This window comes from Microtus ochrogaster, chromosome 19 (assembly GCF_000317375.1).
Source record: "Microtus ochrogaster isolate Prairie Vole_2 chromosome 19, MicOch1.0, whole genome shotgun sequence".
In the NCBI taxonomy this organism is placed as follows: Eukaryota; Metazoa; Chordata; class Mammalia; order Rodentia; family Cricetidae; genus Microtus; species Microtus ochrogaster.
The window spans coordinates 24,827,983-24,834,572 of NC_022021.1; positions in this window are offsets into that span (position 1 = coordinate 24,827,983).

Genomic DNA, 6,590 nt, shown 5'->3' on the forward strand with positions numbered 1-6,590 from the left:
AGCACTAATTGAAATGGATTTTCAACAATATTCAGAAAAATATCTGCTCATTAAAGAAATCATGTCAGCTAAGTTTTTTAAGTGCTAAAGAAAACAGTTTTTGTGGTTCTCTTCCCAATTCCATTTGTTGGTGCTCATGCATGCACACACACACGCATGTGAACGCACATGCGTGCCCATTCCCAGGAACACACATGGTTATCATGACACTGAAAATCTCCACCATGTATTTTGTATGACCTGGCCCTTTAGCTGATCCAGGAACAATTCTGAATGTCATAGAACAGGGAGAGGATTTCAAAATCTAAAAGCTCAACCTCAAGCTACCTTTTATCAAGACAGGGCTTCAGTCTAAACACAGGTGGATTTTTCTTTCTTTTTTTTCTTGTTTAGTGACTGATTTATTTTAATTTAATATTCATTAGCTGGAAATTGAACCGTGGTCCTTGGAAAACAGTCAGTACTCCTAACCACTGAGTCAAATCTCCAGCCCTGTGGGTAGGGTTTTCTTGTCTCCGGTGTAATACCCGGTTTTGGAAACTTCGAGAAATTTGGGGGCTTTTGTTATCTTTCCTTCACGTATTCTAAGGGCCTTTGTCAAGGTGGCGTCAGTGCACTTATCCCAAACCTGATGACCAGAGTTGGATCTCTGAAACTCAGAAGGTGGAAGGAAAGAAATGACAAAATACCCCCGCACACTCACATACACACACCAGTTTTTTACTAAAATCTTAATGTGAGTGATTATTGCTGGTATGTTCTCGGCATGGCCACCAGGAGGCGCTCTGAGGATGAAGTTCACCTGTATGCAGACAAAAGTCCCCTTGCCACCCACAGCTTTGGCAGTTCATGCAGTGGATGAACGTGGTGGTGGATGACCGATTGCCCAGTAAGAATAACAAGCTGTTGTTCGTGCATGGAGCCCAGCGCCAGGAATTCTGGAGAGCCCTGCTGGAGAAGGCCTATGCCGAGTAAGTTACCCAGACTAGAAACCAGACTGGCCTTCAGGAGCCTGGCCGAGTGCCATGGGCAACTGGCTGAACCAGGGGAGGAGACAGGCATGACTCACTTCCCTCACCACTCCACCTGACTGTCCCTCCAGTTCACATCTCCAGCCTGGAGCTTAACAGCACATTGTCTGCTTGTAGGCTAAATGGATCCTACGAGGCCCTGGCGGGGTGGCAGCACTATGGAGGATTTCAAAGACTTCACAGGCGGTGTGGCCCAGAGCATTCAGCCCCTCAAGCGCCCACACAACATGCTATGTCTCCCCAGAGAAGCGCTGGAGATGTCTTCCCTGATGGGCTGTTCCATCAAAGTAAAACGAGCTGGGCCTTGGCCCAGGGCTTCTGCACCTGTTATGGCTCCCCCACCCTACCCCAATACTCTTTCCCCAAACATTTTCTCACTCACTACCCGTTTCCTCAACAAATTCTATCTGCCTCTGGTCTAGTGTCTGTCCCCACCTGTCATACCTCTGCTTTGTTGTTACTTTCTCCTTAGTATTTTCTGACCCAGAGAGAAGGGCGGAGCTTCCAGGAGGGCAGTGACCTTTACTTGATTCTTTCCCCATGGACCCTGGGACTTTGGACGATACCCAGCATGCAATACACACCCAACAAATATTTATCCAAATAAATGTACCCAGAATACTGCCTGGCCCATTTAAATTCTGCCTGACCCATTAGTTTCTAGCCTCTTATTGCCTAATTCTCACATCTTGATTAGCCCATTTCTAATAATCTGTGTAGAACCACAATGTGGTGGCTCACCTGGGAAGATTCAGCATGGCTGTCCTGGTGGCTGGATCAATGGCATCTGGCTCCATGGCATCTGACCTCACTTCCCTTCTTCACAGCATTCTGTTCTGTCTACTCCACCCACCTAATGGCTGGCCTATCTAATGGGCCAAGGCAGTTTCTTTATTAACCAATGAAATCAACACAGACAGATGACCCTCCCACATCACTGTACCCATCAGCATCAAAGACCCTGGAGGAGATCGTGTTAGAGATTAAGAAGGGAAACATGGACAGAGGCGAGGATGCAGAATTCCAGGCATCCAGTTGCTCTCTTCAGTAGTCACAAGTTTGCCCCACCAGGGCCAACCCCCACCCCTTCCCCACCCCTCATATCACCCTTGTCAGTCGGCTGCTGATCCTGCTAATCTCTCCTCCACCTTGGAGAAGCATCAGTTACAGTTGTCTCAAAAGTGAGGGACATGAGGTTGAGGGTCCAAGGGATGAATGGACAGGTCTGCCCTTACTGCAGGTTTCCCCACCTTCTGTAACTGGGGTTTGAATTTTCCAGTTATTTGGGGTGTTTCCCTAGATTCCTTGCTTCCTGATGCTGTTTCTGTTCATTAGTAAACCTACATGGCTTAACTTTCAAAACTGGACTTGGGAAGATGGAGGGACAGCTCAGCAGTGAAAAGCACATACTGTTCCTGAGGAGGACCTGAGTTCTGTTCCCAGCACCCATGTCAGGTGTCTCACAACCACTATAACTCCAGCTTTTATTTAGGGTTTCCAACATCTTCTGGCCTCCGCTGGTATTGCACTCAAAATCAGACACCGACACACATACAATTTATTAAAAAGAAAGCAAAACAAAAAATTCTACATAGCCCTAGTTGTCCTTGAAATCAGTATATAGAATAGGCTGATTCTTGAAGATCTGCCTGCTTCTGCTTCCCTGGGATTAAAAGCAAGTGCCACTATACTCTTCTTTCTTTAAAAAAATGCCTATAATACTAGCACTTGGGAGGCAGAGTCAGGTGGATCTCTAAGTATGAGGTCAGTCTGGTCTACAGATCAGGTTTCAGGACAGCCAGGGCTACATAGAGAAACCATGTCTCAAGAAGAAGAAAAATATAAACAAATAAAATCAGATAATTTTTAATGTGGGTAGTGAGAATTGAACCCAGGTCTTCTGGAAGAGCAGCCACTGCTCTTAACCACTGAACAGTCTCTCCATCCCCCAAAATCAGATCCTTTAAAAACTGGAACCTGTGAGCAAGGTATGGTGGCTTGTATTTAAAGTCCCAACATTTGGAAGGTGGAGACAGGAGGATGAACATTACAAGACTTTCCTGAGCTCCATAGAGTTTGAGGCCAGTCTGGACCAAAAAAAAAAAAAAAAAAAAAAAAACCAATCTGGGGCTAAGGGTGTAGCTCAGTGGCAGAGAGCTCAAGCTGAGAAAACAAGGGAAAATTATGGGAGCATGAGAACGGAAAGGAAACTCTCCATCTGAGTCTAGTTAAAGCTCTCGCTGCTGAAAAGCAGGAATTCCAACATAATTAACAACACTTTCAGTGAAAGCTGCCCGCAGAGGGACAATATTTCTTTTATATATCTATGTGTTCAAATAAAATGTTGAAGTGGCAATAAACCAAACTTAACGCCTCGAGTCATATGATCTCAGTTAGGGCCTCACTCTTGCCCACACATTTGGTGACAGTCTCACAAATAAGACGACTCACCTGGGTTCACAGTGAAGCTGTGCTGACCTCCTACATCCCCGTGCTTGGGTGGGATTTTTGTTTTATTTTCCAGACAGGATCTTACATAGCCCAGGTTAGTCTTTCTCTTGGTTTGGGTTTCTACTGCTGTGAAGAGACACCATGATCATGGCAACTCTTATAAAGGAAAACATTTAATTGGTGTGGCTTACAGTTTCGGAGATTTAGTCCATTATCATCATGGTGAGAAGCATGGTGTGGTGCAGGCAGACCTGGTGCTGGAGAAGAAGCAGAAGAGTTCTACATCTTGATCCCCTGGCAATGGCAAGTAATTGGGTGTGGCTTGAGCATATGGGAGACCTCAAAGCCCACCTCTGCAGTGACACACCTACTCCAACAAGGCCACACCTCCTAATAGTACCCCTCACTGTGGGTCAAGCATTTAAAGACATGAGTGTATGGGGGTCATACCTATTCAAGCCACCACAACCATGAACTGACTTTGTAGCAAGGATGACTTTGAACTTCTTATTCTCCTTTCTCTACCTCCAATGTGCTAGGATTACAGGGTTGCACCAGCATCCCTGGTTTATGTGGTGCTAGGGATCAAACCCAGGGATTCATTCTCTACCAAGTGACCAATATCGCTAAACCTGACCTAGTGTTTCCTCTGATCTGCTCTGATCTTCCCTGCTTATTTCAGGGATCTCACTAAATTATTAGGATTTAAATATAATAGCTTTAAAACCCACCAAAAGTGTGTGTGTGTGTGTGTGTGTGTGTGTGTGTGTGTGTGTGAGCGCACACATATTTGTGTGTCCTTCTTTGGGAGAATACCCACACTTCTGTTTCACTTTTTCCCTGAGTTGCATTCTATTAATCCCTGTTCTTCAATCTGCTAAAAATTTAATAAACTTCAACTCTACTTCATACTGATTTTTTATGAAACTCTTTTCTGTGCCAAAGGCTTTTCCTGTGTGGAGGTTTCTAGACTCTGGGGCCCAGAGGATTAAGGGAACTAACTCCTCAAGTGCCTGCAGACAAGGAACAGTGAGTGTCTCCACCCCTTTACCACTGATTACTTCATCTAGCCTGAGGCTGCAGAGTCTCTCTGCTGCTATTACAACTACTCTCCTGAGAACTCTCTCTAGGATTACTGCAATAGCCATTAGCCTATGTTCCTACTTATCTTTTAAGGCCCAAAAGGTTTTTAGAAAGCATGAATTGAATCTGCCCTCCTCTCTTCCAATGGCTCATGGTTCCCACTTCATTTTTAAGTCAGTTAAGGCCTTAGCAGTTAAGGCCAGGGTTTCAGGATGTATAGCTCAGTAATAGGCCTCTCACAGACAAAATTTGGGGACCTGGGTTTCACTCCTAGCTCTGAACCAGGCAAACCAAAGCCAAAATATAAACAAATACCACAAAAAACAAACCCAAAAGGTTCTGCTATCACCCTCAGGGGCCATGGATAATGTGACCTCTCTTCCCAATTGGTTTCTTCCTGATTTCATTTCTAATTCGTCTGAAAAATGTTTTATGGCTTTGTAAGGATATTCATAATTTCTTTTCCTTTAAAAAGGTATGATGAGCCTGGTGGAGGTGGCACACTCCTTTAATCCCAGCACTCGGGAGGCATAGGCCGGCAGATCTCTGTGAGTTTGAGGCCAGCCTGATATACAAGAATTCGTTTTTTAGGATAGACTCTCAAGCTACAGAAAAACCCTGTCTCAAAAAAGCAAAACAAAAAAGTATTATGATTATTTTAGGTATTTATGTTTTGTTTTGTTTTTGTTTGTGTGTGAGGATGTCTATAAACTACAGGATTGCCATGGAGGCCAGAAAAAGGCATCAGATCCCCTGGGAATGAAATTTTACAGAGAGTTGTGAGCCACCATGTCGGTGCTAAGAACGAAATCCCAGATTCTCTGGAAGAGCAGTTAGTACTCTTAACTACTACTGAGCCTTCTCTCCAGCCCCTACTTATTTATTTTTAATTCATGTATATGAGGGTTTTGCCTACAGGTATATTTATGCAGTGCTTGCTGAGGCCAGAAGAGAACATCAGATTTTCTGGAGATGGTGTTTTACACATGGTTGTGAACCACCATGTGAATACTGGGAACTGAACCTGGTTCCTCTGCAAGGGCAGCTACCTGCTTTGAACCACGGAGCCATCTCTCCAGTCCCCAGCCTCTGATTCTTGCCCCTCTTACTGTCTATTCCAGGCAGGCCTGGCCTCCTTACTGTGCCTTAATTATGCCTAACAGAACTGTAAATTCTGCCCAAGGCTTTGCTGCATCCCTTGACTTTCCAAAATTCTTTGCCTAGTGTATAAATGAAACTGATCTGAAAACAGATTGAAGGGGGAAATCAATTATAATTATGTATGGACTAATGGGAGTTCTATAGGGAAAAAACATAAGGATGCAAGCATTGTGGCCAATGTACCTCTTGAGCTACAGAAGGGGTTTCCTGGAGTGAGAGACAAAGTAGGGGTGGCAGATACACAGAACAGCATGGAGAAAAAGTAGATTGTCTTGTTATGTAGATAAAAGTCTCAGGACTAGGGCTCAGTGAGAGACTGCTGACCTTGCCGAGGACTTCTTTCACTGCTGAAATGGGAAGAATGTTGGGAATAATTGAGTTCGGCCTTCAGCTGCTCTTCCCTGCTAGACACTTCTAATTGAAGTTACTAAAAGCTGTGCTTTGCCTAAAGGATCAGAGGATGGGATTTTCACCTGTTGGCCATTGACTGCAGGGTAGTTAAGTCTCCATGGTGCTATTAAAGAAGGGCTTTTGTACCAGCGATTGGAGGTCTCTGTTTTGGTCTGTCTCTGCCCCTGTTTCCTCAGCCTCCAGTGCCTTGCCCGAAGCTGGAGAACTGGATTCTAGCATACAGGAGTTGTGAGGCACAGGGCAGTTGGAGTTCCCACCACAGCTGACAAGGTCAAGAGGAACTTGCTGGGGGTGCCTTCCTTGATCCCATCTCCTCCTCTGGTTTCTTGCGTCTGTGATGTCGCTGTAGGGGACAGCTGTCACTGTCCTCGCTGTCCCCATATTCACCCAGCTGGCTCAGGGAGGAGGCCCCGGATGTCTGAGGTGCAAGGTTGGCTGTCTTCCTGCTCTCGG